The 15,066-nt window shown below is 40.3% G+C and overlaps 1 pseudogene; it reads left to right on the forward strand.

The window, feature by feature from the left end:
• Positions 1-256: 256 nt before the first annotated feature.
• On the forward strand, positions 257-897 carry LOC148023164 (18S ribosomal RNA; annotated as a pseudogene; the record flags this gene model as incomplete).
• Positions 898-15,066: the final 14,169 nt, after the last annotated feature.

Consider the following 15,066-nt stretch of genomic DNA (forward strand, 5'->3'; position numbering starts at 1 on the left):
TGGTGGTGATGGCTGATGCACGTGCTCGTGTGCGGCTTTGTCCACGGTGGGAAACGAAAGCATGCCCTCGTCCCATCCCCATTTGTCATTTTCTTTTTCCCCCCGTAAACTCTCGAGCCTTCGTGCTCCTTCCCTCTTTCTCTTTACATCAAGAACAACACATTGGTGATGAGGTCGTGCCTTTTTGCCCTGCAGCCACACTTGATGTGGAGTCGGAACGCGCAGCAGCGGTGCTGCTCGTGTGATGAAAGATAGCTACCTGGTTGATCCTGCCAGTAGTCATATGCTTGTCTCAAAGATTAAGCCATGCATGTGTAAGTATAAACTCTCTTGTACTGTGAAACTGCGAATGGCTCATTAAATCAGTTATAGTTTCTTTGATGGTACCTTGCTACTCGGATAACCGTAGTAATTCTAGAGCTAATACGTGCACCAACTCCCGACTTCTGGAAGGGATGCATTTATTAGATAAAAGGCCGATGCGGGCTTGTCGGTAATGCGGTGAATCATGATAACTTCCCGAATCGCACGGCCTCAGCGCCGGCAATGCTTCATTCAAAATTTTGCCCTATCAACTTTCGATGGTAGGATAGAGGCCTACCATGGTGGTGACGGGTGACGGAGAATTAGGGTTCGATTCCGGAGAGGGAGCTTGAGAAATGGCTACCACATCCAAGGAAGGCAGCAGGTGCGCAAATTACCCAATCCCAACACGGGGAGGTAGTGACAATAAATAACAATACTGGGCTTTTATAAGTCTGGTAATTGGAATGAGTACAATCTAAATCCCTTAACAAGGATCCATTAGAGGGCAAGTCTGGTGCCAACAGCCGCGGTAATTCCAGCTCCAATAGCGTATATTTAAGTTGTTGAGTTGTAGACCCCTGAGGAACACTCCTTTCTGGATTCCTTCATCCAAATGATGGTTAGTCCATCTCTTCAGGATGGATTCCATTTGCGAGACATAAGCTTCTACTCTTTCTCCAGAGGACTGACTTAGGTTCATGAACTCCTCTCGCATCCACTCTTCAAAACCTTCGTGCCTGAGTTTAGTGAGGAAGGCCAACTTCAGATCGTCCCAAGTGCCAAAAGTTCCTGTTGCTTGTCTCTCATACCACTAAAATGCCGCGCCCTTGAAAGTGGCAGGGAATATTGCTAACCAATGCTCAGGAGTTCTGGCATTGTTAGCCACACATGCTACCATAAATTCTGCTACATGAAAATCAAGGTCTTCATTGTACTCTCCCTTAAAAATTGGCAATGGGACTACATTTGTTGGCCTGTCATCAATATTTCCAAGATGAATCTGACTAGGAAGGAGACCTTGAGTCGCCATGGGGACTTCTGTAAAGGGTGCTTTTAGGGTGTCAAAGGAGGCTTCTGCTACAAGCTCATTCTCAGCTTTGATTTTTGCCTTCTGTCTTCTCACATACCTCTGGACTCGTTCTAACGCTTGCCTCTTTATTGCATCATTCATCAGGGGGTTGGCTCCAACCAGTTGGTTTGTAATCAATAGGATAGTATCAGAGAGGGCTTCATTCTCTGAGGGATTCTCTAGCCAACATCTCCTCTACTTCCTTCTTTTCATCATCTCTGAATTCAGCTTTCAAAGCACTACAAAGGGGAAGATATTCTGTTCTGAAAGTATCAAAACTCATTCTTCTTAGGATCACTGTTGTGTCATTATAATAATGCTAGCTTCTGAGGGTTTCAACAGTGTATATTGTGAAAAACACTCTGTCTACCAACTTCCAGTGGGTTGCTAATTGGACAAATAGAAGATTGTTAGTACACCAAGCATCCCACGTATCTTGTTGTTGAGCATCCATGAACAAATTCCAACTCTTTTCCTTCTTGTTTTCGTGAACCTCCACAGACCGCGACTTCTGAAGCTTCTTCACAATCTCCCACTTGATGATGTCTGGAAACTTGCCAATGAATGCCAAATCTTCCATGGATGGTCAGTCTCTCTGCTTCTGCTCTTTAGTTTGTTCCCAAACAATTTGACACCAAGATGCAAGTTTCTGCTGCTTCAACAGGAAGAGGAAACAGTCCACCACATGGAGCATGCATTATGATGGTGATATGTTTCCGCCATTGTGGGATGAACTTCTTGTAGAAAGTGGCTTTGATAATAAGAATCTCCAATTCTTCAGTGGAAGAAGGAACTTTGCAAACTTCCATTGAATTCTCCTCTTCTTGGCAATGCCATTTTCTTCATTTTCAGCCTCTTCTGATGCTTATTGATGGCAAGCTTCCCCAGCTGCACACCAAAAACATGGAACCCCAAGAGGAACACCAAGAAAAAGGGAATTATCTTGCAAGAAAATCTATCTTGTAACATCAACAAGCTTTTATTTCATTCTTTTGATCATCAAAACAAAGGAAATAGCAAATCTTCACGCAGCATCATAGTAGGTATCTCCCATGGATTTAATAGAATCAACCATAATCTTCAACATCTTCATAAAATCCATCAATATAACAAAGAACACAAAAGAATACACCATCTTTGAATGGAAATCAATCACATAGTATTCATCTTCAATGTCTTCATAGTTCTTTCTCTCAATCTCTCATATATAGTTACACTGTTTTGATAGAACTGACTATCTCTGGCTCTCTCTCTCTCTCTCTCTCTCTCTCTCTCTCTCTCTCTCTCTCTCTCTCTCTCTCTCTCTCTCTCTCTCTATCTCTCTCTCTATCAATAGTACATCATATCCTCACTACAATACTCTCATACTAACTCTAAATAATCCTTCTTAGGTCTTGGATGCACCTCCCAAGAGGTATGTCTAATATGAAGAGGCACCAGAGCCACTACAGTGTCTTTTTACAGCTCACTACTATCACTGTCACACAGTCTTCTCTTCAGTCTTCAGCAGCTGCTTCTTCCACTTGTTTTAGCTCTTTTGAACTTAGATTCATCCTTTCCAAAAGTTAGAAAACTTTCCCAAAGTCATACATACTTTCTACAGAACACTTACAGAAGGTCTACAGAACAGTTACAGTATGGTACTAGAGCAACTACATTACAATTATAGTACAGAGACAGAGCAGAGACAAAGGCTCTATAGAAGGTCTACGGAGGGTTACAGAAGGTCATCAGAACCTCATAACTCATACTCAAACCATTCCATACTATCAAAAACTATTCAATAAGCTTTCAAAAATATCTCAATCTTCATCAATCATCAATCCATGCTCATACAGAAGACAATTAGAACAAAATAGAAGCTATACATAAGGTATATAGAACCAATCAGAAGCTCAATAGAACATCATAGAGCTTCATATCTCCACTGAGAATCATCATGAACTTCCAAAACATAATCAATATCATCCAAAACACTCTCAAACACTTCCATTATCAACCATACATCACTCTAAATCCATCAAAAATCAATCATTCAGACCTCAAAAACAACAAAAATCAGTCAAAATTTCAGTCTTTTTTCACTCTCAACAATCAAACTACAGACCGCTCTCGTAATCGTATCACACAATCAAACCATAATACCTCAAAAACATAATTAGGACATAACTAGAAATTTGATAAACAATGTCAACTTAAAAGACTATACGTTCCCATCTCACAAAGCGTATTTATTGAAAAGGGAGAAAAGTGCAGTGAGGGGAATGATTTTAGTGAAGGGTTTATTTTAAGAAATTATTAACAATGATTGAAATTTTATTAGGTTGTAAACCTTAATAAAAAAACGATGGTTCATTTTTAAATTGTTATTACAATTAATTAATGTGAAACGGTGCTTTTTAACAAAATCCAAACTGTGATCCCCAGACTCAAGTCTCTAAATGCATATTCATTGATTAAAAATTTAATGTGTCTGACGCATTCTTTTTCAGCGCGTGGATTTTTTTTTAAATGAGGAATGATTCGTTTTTATTTAAAATTAAAGTGCTTCTGAAGCGCACGTAGCACGTGTAAAGTGAACGGTGGATTGATTTTAATTTATTAGAAAAATGTGTGTTTAGCGTGAGTGTGCATAAAAAAGTGGGCGAATAAAGTTTATTTTAACAATTAATTGTAGTTAAGGGATGACAAAAAATAAATAAAGCACGAAAAATAGATACTTGGTAGGGGTGTGTATGCAAGAGACTGAGGGTGCACTGAGTAGTTCCAAATGCAAGGAATCCAACAAAAAAGTAAAAACCACTAACAAGAAAAAACAAAACACCTTGGTTTTTTTTTTAAAAGACAAAAGAAATATCAAGGCAATGTTAGTGGGATCACATTTGGTTTAGGCAATATTCATTAATGTGTCGGTGAGATTGTTATTAGTATTTTTTTAATTTTAATTTAGGTGTGTTTTTATTTTGTATTTTATGTTTTCTTTCTCTCTTTTTTTGGGTATAATTTTTATTTTAAAATATTCCAAAAGCAGTCAAATGCATTGATGGAATTTTTTGTGATTTTTTTGAATTTAATTCTGATTTTTAGGGATTTTAATGATTTTTTTCTCAATTTTTAGTGAATTTTAAAAGGATTTTAAATGTTAGTATTTTTTGCAATTAATTCTCTACATTATAATCAGCAACATCAACTAAAAAATTACCCAATTTAGAAATGAAAATTTCAATAATTTTTTTGTTTTTTAATTATTTTTAAATGATTTTTAATATTTTTAATTATTTTTAATTATTTTTAGATATCTTTAAAGTATTTTTCTCGGGTTTATAGAAAATTAAAAAAAATACCCGGGCTGCGTGTGAAGAGTTATGTATACTCAGGGATGACACGCACCACCGCACGGAGAAGATCAAACGCGCGTCCTCGCGCATGAACACCCATTGGCCATGCCCGTACACACAGGCACACCTGAACACCCGCGCTGCGCGCTGCGTATGGAGAGTGGGGGTAGAGTGGAGAAGGGGCAGGAAAGGGGGCTAAAACGGGGGAAACTGGGGTTAGTAGAGGTTAGTTAATTAGGAGATCTAAGTGCGTTAGGTTAGGCTAAGTAACTTAGTTGAGTTAAGTAAATTAGGTGAATTAAGTTAATTAGGTTAATTAGGTGAATTAAGTTACTTAGGTTAGGTAGGGTGATTAAGTGAGTTAGTTATGTTATGTTAGTTAATAAAGTTAATTAAGTTAGGTTAAGTAAGGAACCTAACCAAGAGGAGGAGGAGGGGTGGAGATAGCGAGCAGTGGAGGCGGCTGAGGGAAGGAGGAAGAGAGAAGGTGTGCAGCGGCGGAGGCGGCTGAAGGAAGGAGGAGGAGAGAAGGTGTGTGGCGGCAAAGGTGGCTAAGATCTCGACAACGACGCGGGAGAGGTCGTAGAGGGCAGTGCGGATGGGGCTGTGGGGGCCAAGGAGGGAGCAGACTTCCTTGGAGTCAGAGCAGACGCGGCCGACGGTGGTGGAGATGCGGGAGACGTTGAGGGTCGTGATGATGCCGAGGCAGGGCAGGCCGGCGGTGGTGACAGCGATCTTAGCACCCTAGCCGGGTGGGGCAAGCGGCGCGACGAGGCTGGAGGGAGGAGGTTCAGAGCGCGAGGAGGAAAAGGGAGACGTCACATGGGGAAGGAGAGAGGCCGCGGGACAACGAACATGTAAGGATTTCTTTCTCTTGTGTTTTCTTTGTTTATATTATTTTATATATATATATATATATATTTTTTTTTTTTTAAATTTGGTGGAGTTATGATTTTTTTTTTAAATTTTTGTGTTATTATTTGTTTGTTTTTTTGTTTTTTTGTGTTTTTTTTTTGTGATTTGATGTTTTGTTGGTTTCTTGTGTTGGGTGTGGTTTTTCTTTTTGTGGTTTGTATTTTATTTATCTATTTAATTATTATTGTTTTTTTTGTTGTTTGTTTTTAATGTTAGTTTTGTTTTTGTTAATTTTTGTGTTGTTTGTGTTTTGTCATTAAAAAGTGAGCGCACCTCCGTCCCGTGCACATGCGTATTGCGGGAGTAAAAAAAATATCATCGGTGGGATCAAACGGGGTGGGGACGGTGACACGCGAGGCACAAAGGCCACGACGGCATCCTGAGGCACTTAAAACCAAAAACAGGTGCGTTCACACGTGACACGAGAGACACGGCTACACGGCTAAAAGGACGAAAAATTAATAAAATCTAAACCGTTCACTGGATCGAAAAACCGTAAAAAGAAAAAATGTGTCAGGAGATGAGGGGAAGATGATAAAAAAATGTGACACGAGTTCCAGGGCAAAAGCAGGGTGTTCACATGGAAAAAACACGAAAAATGGCTCTAAAAATACATTCGAGGATTAATATGGAAAAAAAAATCCACTCGTCGGAACGCAAGGCGGAAAGAAGGAAAAATGGGCCAAACAAGTTACCCGACAAACCTATCACATCGATACACGGTTTCGACCAAAAAAGGACGCGTTCACATGGAAAAAACCAAAAAATCGTGCCCGAAAAGGGATTCAAAAATTAATATGGAATGATCCGTGCATCGGAATAGAGGACAGTAAAAAGGAAAAATGTCCAGAGGAAGGGAACACACAAGGCTGTCACGTCAAAACTCACGGTTGACAGAGGGAGGAGGGGTTCACATGCAAAAAACACAAAAAAGACACCCGAAAACACATGGAAAATTTAATAACTAGAAATCCAGCAGTCGGAAGAGGGGGGAGGAAAAAGGAAAAAGTGGGAGAAAGGCTGGCAAGACACGGCGGTCAAGTTAAACTGGAATTTTGGTGAAAATAAGGCATGTTCACATGGAAAAATATGAAAAATAGGTATGAAAAGGGCCTCAAAACTTGCAAAAATTAATAGCAGACCAACTGCGTATCAGAAGGACACAGAGTAAAAATAAAAAATATCAAGGGTAAGGGGGCTGCCAGGGGGGCACGTTGAATCACATTTCTGAAGCAATAAAGGCGCGTTCACATGGAAAACCGTCCAATTTATGGGAATTGCATCAAAAATTAATAACTCAAGAACCATCTATTGAAATAGGGGTTGCTAAAATGGAAAAATGGGCAGTTCAAAGGGAGAAACAGGGCTGTAAGGTTGGATTTGGATTCCGGTGAACGTAGGATGGGTTCACATGCAAAACATCAAAACAAGGGATAAAGGGAAATAGGAAAGGAACAACCCAAAGGGTGGGGGAAAGTTAGGGAGAGGTGGGAAAGGGACCTTATGAGGGCAGAAAGAGGTCATGTCATATGTGCATGATCAACTTGAGGCATATGCAAGGGGTATGCACATTAGACGCGTAGGGATGTGTCCCCACACTTAAAACCTTAACGGATAGAGTAGATTTATCGACACGGCTACAGACTTGTCAATTGTCTGGATGCTGGCATCCCCATACTTAAAACATCACATACACTTGCAAACAAAAAAGTAGAGTTAGGAACACTTGGCCCGTTTCGCGTATGGTCGAAGGAACCGTCACTGCTACAGAAGGGTTGGAGTCGACTGCATGAGAGGTACCACGTCTCACTCCAACATTCAACCAGCATGGCAAGGACCATGCAGCAGCACCCAGGTAGGTAGCTGGTTGATGAAGTCCATCGGGGGAGGTGTCGTAGACGAAGAATAGTCATTCAGCTCACTGGCACTCAAATGGAATGAGAGAATAGTCACTCGCCCAATAACTTACATCACTTGAGGTAATATTGATGGAAACCTAGATCTTACATCTGGTTTAGGAATCGACAAGGGGATGGTGCAAAGGGAGTATGCGAGGGTGCACAATTGATGGTACATTAGTGCGTCCAACCCCGTTTGGCATAGATGCAAGCATAAAGGGCAGGGAGCCTTGCAGTACCGTGTACATAACAAAGTGACGTGTCCTATGCTGATAGCAGAGACCCATCCCGTGGGTGCATAGGGAAACAGAAACGTACCTGATTCCAATTGTCGTAACGTCCCTCAATCCACACCTCTCAATAATTGATTAAAGAAAAGTTCGTCACATTCAGTCCACCCTCTGTCTCACTCTCTGTTGAAAGATCCAAGAGGGAAACCCGTTCCTTAAACCCATTGATGTAATCCTCATTATCACTTATGCAGAGGTTGTATGCCTTGTGCGCATTTGATGGTGCATTAGTGCATCCTGCCCTGTGCCGGCATACAGTGCAAGAAGGAAAGCTAGGGAGCCTTATGGTGCAAGAAGGAAAGTTAGGGATTTAGGGTAGGCTATTCGTTTCCTTCTCTTCTATCTCCTATCTCTACTTCCTTCTATCTCTGATCCTTAGTTGATACGACCTTTCGACTAAAACCCCTCCGACATTGGTGAACCAGATGTGAAAGGTCGTCAAAAGGAAAGACAAGATGCGAGATCCTTCAAGCACAATTTCTAGTTATGTTTTGCAGAAGCTAGTATAGAATATGAACATGCTTATGCAGGTTCAACAACAACAGCACGTAATGCAGGATTCTGCTCAAATAGTGACTGTTGTGATGAATGCTCTGCAACCAGTTGAGCGTGAGATGAAGTTGTTCAATGTCAAGGATGTATCTGCATATATACATACCTATGCTCAAAAGATGGAATTCTTTGGAGTGGCTCAACTTGCATGGAGCCAGTATTTTGTTTGGATCACTGCACATGAACTAAAAGCACGAATTATTGAATTTTACATGCATGATGCTGACTGGGTAGCTTTCAAGAAGACGCATAGGAAACAATTTTACATTCAAGATACAAATTTAATTACGCACAAGACTTTTTAGGAGTGGGTTTTACAACCCAATAAGGGTCTTGTGGCTACAGAATTGTTAATAAGAGAATTTGAAAGTCGATTTGAGTAGTTGGATCTTGCAAAATAGCCCAAAAGGGATTTAGGGAGCCTTATGGTGCAATAAGGGTCTTGTGCAAGAAGGAAAGCTAGGGAGCCTTATGGGTGTACAAGCTGAAAAGTACCCCTAGATACCCCAAGCCGGCATACAAGGCTAGATTAGTAGCAAAGGGTTTTAAGCAGGAGCATGGTGTTGACTTTGATGATGTCTTCTCTCCTATGGTTAAGATGACCACCTTGTGCTTAGTCTTTGTAATGAAGGAAACCTAGGAGAGAGAAGGAGAGAAGGGAGAGACTATAGAGAGGAGAGAGAAAGAGGAAGAAGGTGAGATAAGAAGAGAGAGAAAGACTAGCAGAAGAGAGAGAAAGACAGGAAAAGAGAGAGAGAGAGGAGGGAAGCCATGAAAGCTAGGAGGAAGGAGAAAAGAGAGACTTGATTATTGATAACCCATCCCTAATTGGGTCTCTCAACACCTTATATACCCTATCAGTATAACTGGGTATTCAAATGCTAACCCGTGTCCTACCCATCTATCCCCACTCTTTTACATTCCATCCCGACCCCGAAGGTTTTTTCCATCCCGACCCCGAAAGTTAGGGCTTTAGGGTAGGCTCCTTAGGTTTTATATCTTGTTCTTCAGATCCTAACTTACATGTCAAGCACTACAATGATAGGTTTGTTACTCTTGCTCTATATGTGGATGATACCATACTTGTTTCTAACTATCTCAACTTTCTTTAACAAGTAATGAAGGCTTTATATTCTGCATTTGACATGGTGGATCTTGGAGACATACACTTAAGTCTTTGTATTCAGATTCAATGCTATCAAGAAAAGGGTGTTTTATTACTGTGTCAAACAAAGTTCATTGAAGATATTATTCAAAAGTTTGGTTTGGATTTTAGACATCCTACTAGTACTCCTTGTCTTGTGAGCTCTACCAAAAACTCTCACTTACTGCATCAAACAACATTTTAATTCTCCATGCCTTAAACATTGGACTATAGATAAATGAGTTTTGAAGTATTTGAAAGGCACTAAAGATTTTGGGTTATTTTATTGGCACCACCAAAACTTTGATTCCAAATGTTGACTTCAATTTTTGAGTTATACATATGTAAATTGGGCAAGCTCTCACTTATCTATGCGTTCTACAACTAGAAATTGTTTCTTTATCAATGGTTTCTTTGTTTCTTGGACTAGCAAGAAACAACGTTGGGTTGTTGTTTCCACTACAATGGCTGAATACGTAGCTACATCTTTAGTGGCTCGAGAGTCATTATGACTTCAACAAGTTCTATCAAATATTGGTCGTTCCTCCTCTCTCTAGCACACCACTTCGATGTGATTATTAGTCTTGCTAAAGACTACATTCAACATAACAAGTCTAAATATAACAAGCTCACCCCCTATCTAGACTAGGTCTCACCTATATATATGTAGATTGTGATCAATATGAATAGTCTTTGGGAGTGTACATGGTGTGTCTCTTCTCTCCCTCTCAAGTCTTTACATATCTTTTCTCTCTACATCTCAACAAAGACTACCATCATCATTATCATCTCTCATTGGAGTGGTGATCGAAAGCTTTTGATTGTAAAGCTTATGTACAAAAATTTAAGTACATAGATGAACACCATATTGGAGAATATGGGAATTTCCCTTAAGTTTGGGACACATGGTCAAATCTTTGGATTTGTCATAACCTAAACGCTATAACTCCAAATCGAGCACTCTATAGCTCAATAGATTCCATTTTTCAAGTGCTTTTTCCAATGATAGGTCACATCATATGGTTTCGAGAAACATATAGGCATGTTATCCGGGTGCCATCTTTTTAGTATTCAAAAAATGGGAATTGGGAGATTCCCAAACTCACTAATATTATGTTGATGAAGGTTTCAGAACATTTTAATCATTTTGAAAGTCTTTTACTAGTTTTTGCCCTTTCTTCTTTGCCTCCAACACAACTAATAGTAGTCCATAAGTAGATTTTTAGGGATCATTTTATTTTAATTTTAAAATATTATTTATATATAATTTTCTATTTTAAATACTTTTGTTGTGTTAGAGGTCTCCCTCATACCTTAAAAGTATTTTTAGAATTTTAGTCTCCCTTTGTATATATGTGGATTAGAGGTATATCTCACACTCTAGAAATAGGATATTAGGATTATTCATTTGTGTTATGTTGTATTAGAGGCTTGCACTTTCTTTCATAATACAATTTTCTTGGACTTGCTATTGCTAGTACTCAAGACTTGCACTTGCATTCCAATAGTAAGTCTAAGCTATAAAACATCCATTTTTATGTCTATTAAAGGCTTGCATCACATTCTAAGAATGGATTTAAACTTTGTGGTATTGTATACTTGTGTTGCATTAGAGGTTCTCACACTAACTCACAATACAAGCATATAAAATACCTAATATTTGCTATTTGAGATGTGCACTCACACTCCAATATTACATCTAGGTAATAAAAATATTATTGTTAGGAGTGTTGAGACTTGAATCACACTCTAGAAAAGGATTTAAATGGTGATGCTTGTAGTTGTGTTGTGTAAGAGACTACTATTTCCATTTACAAAAAAATAATAATAATCTTATTGCATTCAAATGATTTGTTCTTAAATTGTGTTTGTTAAAGAGTTGCATCACATTTGAGGAAGGAATTATGTGTTAAGAGTAATCTATCCTTTGTGTATATTAGAGGCTTATCTCACATTCTAGACATAAAATTGCATTTTGGAATACTTGTATATTTTTCATTTTGGAGTTCTCATTGGTGTGACAAATTCTCAAATATAATAGAATAATCAAACTTTACTAATACTCATGGTGGATTTTGTGGCAGATTCAAGCCACAATTCATTCATATTTGACTTTTGCGAATCTTTCTACCATGATGTCCTCCATTAAGCCCTTGGGGATGTAGCTAATTGGCTTAACATTAATCCATTGTGCTTTGTCTTTATTGTGTTTACCTCTTGTCTATTCGTTTCCTTCTCTTCTATCTCCTATCTCTACTTCCTTCTATCTCTGATCCTTAGTTGATACGACCTTTCGACTAAAACCCCTCCGACATTGGTGAACCAGATGTGAAAGGTCGTCAAAAGGAAAGACAAGATGGGAGATCCTTCAAGCACAATTTCTAGTTATGTTTTGCAGAAGCTAGTATAGAATATGAACATGCTTATGCAGGTTCAACAACAACAACACGTAATGCAGGATTCTGCTCAAATAGTGACTGTTGTGATATTTTGTTTGGATCACTGTACATGAACTAAAAGCACGAATTATTGAATTTTATATGCATGATGCTGACTGGGTAGCTTTCAAGAAGACGCATAGGAAACAATTTTACATTCAAGATACAAATTTAATTACGCACAAGACTTTTTAGGAGTAGGTTTTACGACCCAATAAGGGTCTTGTGGCTACAGAATTGTTAATAAGAGAATTTGAAAGTCGATTTGAGTAGTTGGATCTTGCAAAATAGCCCAAAAGGGATTTAGGAAAGCTACGGAGCCTTATGGTGCAATAAGGGGATGATCGCCCAAAAGGGATTTAGGGTTTTGTATATAAAGTGGAAAAGTGAATGAAAAGCTCATTCTTGTGTGTGGCCAAAAGTAGCTCTCCTCTTCTTCTTCTTCTTCTTGTTCTTGCTTGCTTGAGCTTGTGCTTGAGGGAGGGAGTGTGAGTGTGAGGGATTGAGTGTGTGAGGGTGAGGGACCGAGGAGGAGAAGCTCTCCATCTTCTCCTCTCTTCTTCTCTTCTCTTCTCTTCTCTTGTCTTGCTCGCGGCAATGGAGCTTGGAACTGGAGCTTGAGGATGGAGCTTGCTTGAAGCTTGCACTTGGATCGTGGAGCTACCGGAGTGCGCGGGAGAGGAGGTAACTCCAACGGCATGGAGGTAAGCTCACTACACCGGTAGATATGGATGGCGCGTCGGCTATGTGAGAGGTAGCCATTAGTGCTCGGCTTGGAACACTTGAAACAATAAGCGGTCCATGGGTCTTGGCGGTTGAGTGAAAGCCCTCGCATTTTGCCGACGCGCCATCCATATCTACGGGTGTAGTGAGCTTACCTCCATGTCGTTCAAGTTACCTCCTCTCCCGCGCACTCCGGTAGCTCCACGATCCAAGTGCAAGCTTCAAGCAAGCTCCACGCTCCAAGCTCCATTGCCGCGAGCAAGACAAGAGAAGAAGAGAGGAGAAGATGGAGAGCTTCTCCTCCTCGGTCCCTCACCCTCACACACTCACTCCCTCACACTCTCACACTCCCTCCCTCAAGCACAAGCTCAAGCAAGCAAGAACAAGAAGAAGAAGAAGAAGAGGAGAGCTACTTTTGGCCACACACAAGAATGAGCTTTTCATTCACTTTTCCACTTTATATACAAAACCCTAAATCCCTTTTGGGCGGTCATCCCCTTTTCCCCTTTTTTACATGGCCGGCCGTAGCCTAGGCCCTTTTTCCCATTGTCCTTCTATCTTCCTAGATTCCTTTCCACCGCCCGTCTACTTTTACAAATTGCACGGGTGAGGGCCCGGCGCTCTTTTACATGATTTCAGGGTGCGCCTTTTTATTTTAAAATGCGCATTTCCCCTTTTGTATTTGCCTTGGACTTTTAAGGTTGCCCTTGCGTGATGGACCTAAAAACGGGCCGGCACTGGCTCATGCACTAGCCGGACCTCGTCACTATGCGCAAGACAACCCCCTCGGCCTCGCGGCCAGGAGCGTCTATCAAAATCTCTGCCTTCCTAAACATTGCGTTTGTAATACGTTGTAGTCCAACTGATCCTAACCCAATATTGCTCCTCAGAGGGAGTCCCTTTCACATAGCCAAAAGGCTCGAATCACATACACATGGGGTTCCTCCTACGGCTGAATGCCGTCAACCCTCTGCGACTCTCCTACACCTTGGGGATTGGCCCCTCGATGCGCCGCTCAACATTTAGACATTTCGCACAAACGTCACTCAAGGTACCAAATAAACGTATCCAGGAATGTACCATTGTCCTTACTTAATTTCCCCTTTAGGATCCCACGACTAGCCTACAGCATAGGAACCTCACACTCTCAACGGTGGGTCACAGGCCTACTGAAAACAATTGCTATGCGTATCCAGGAGCTAACTCTGATACTTTTAATTTCCTCTAAATGATCATGCAAAGAGGTGGATGCCTAGTGCTCAAACATTTTAAAAACCACCAGCGTGCAAGTGCAAAACATCTCTTTCATGCTTTTCTTTCTAACCGCTTTGTGCTTCGCTGCAACACCTAGCACCGAAGTGATCTTCGTGCTACTAGGTTTTAATTTTTATCATTATTATTCCGTCCTAGTTGCAATGCATATAAAATCAGCAAATTATTCCTCATGCTCAACGGCATTTAACCATTTTTCCACAACTCTACCCTTCCCCGTTGATAGTGCATCATTGCATTCATTTCTTTTAGGGTTTCCTTGCCATTTTTATGTGGAGAAAGGAAGGAAACACACACTACAACATATAAACAAGGCTGAACTGAAGCATAACTTCATGCCCCAGCCTTGCTATACATCAACAAACATAAATCCTATTTTTCTATATTTTTCGTAGCCCCAAATGTATTTTTCCCCTATTTTTCATGGTGTTTTTATCATTTTTCCCCATTTTCTTCATTTTCTTGTATTTTTTAAATTGCTGAAAATGAAAACCAGTTTGTGGGCTGTGGCCCTTAGTTCATTTGCAACAAAATTGAAAGATTAGTTGATGTGTATCGACGGTTTTCCCCATTTATATGCCCAAAACCCTTGTTTTTCCCCATTTTTCATGCATTTTCGGGTTTCTTGACATTATTTCGGGCCATGAAATGCATGTTTTTCATAATTTCTGGTTATAAACAGTAAGAACTCAGAAGAATCAGCAGCATAATCAAATCTTAGTCCATATGAACGGCATTCCATCAATCAAAAGCATAAAACACTAAATTTTCTTTGTAATTTTTTGGTTTACCGCTTAAACGCGTGTTTCGGGTTTTGTGTCCATGGCTGTAGATTTGGAAAACAGCAACACTTCATGTCCAGCAACATCCCAAATCACCATTCTCAGCCCGTGTAGCAATCCGGTCCATGCCGGACAAGTCTCCATCATTCTTTCTTCATTGCTCCTTCCCACACATGAACTGCCTCTTAGAAGAGAGAGAGGGAGGAGAGAGAAAGACTAGAATCAGAAATTTCAAACCAGGCCATCATTCCACGGGCGAAGGGCGGCGATAGAGTCCACAGACAGAGGGGAATGAAGCCCCATAATCCATTGGGGGGGTTGTTTGCAGCAGCCATGATG

The sequence above is a fragment of the Lygodium microphyllum genome, chromosome 16 (assembly GCF_053477565.2).
Source record: "Lygodium microphyllum isolate KBCC chromosome 16, Lygodium_microphyllum_v1.1.10, whole genome shotgun sequence".
NCBI lineage: Eukaryota > Viridiplantae > Streptophyta > Polypodiopsida > Schizaeales > Lygodiaceae > Lygodium > Lygodium microphyllum.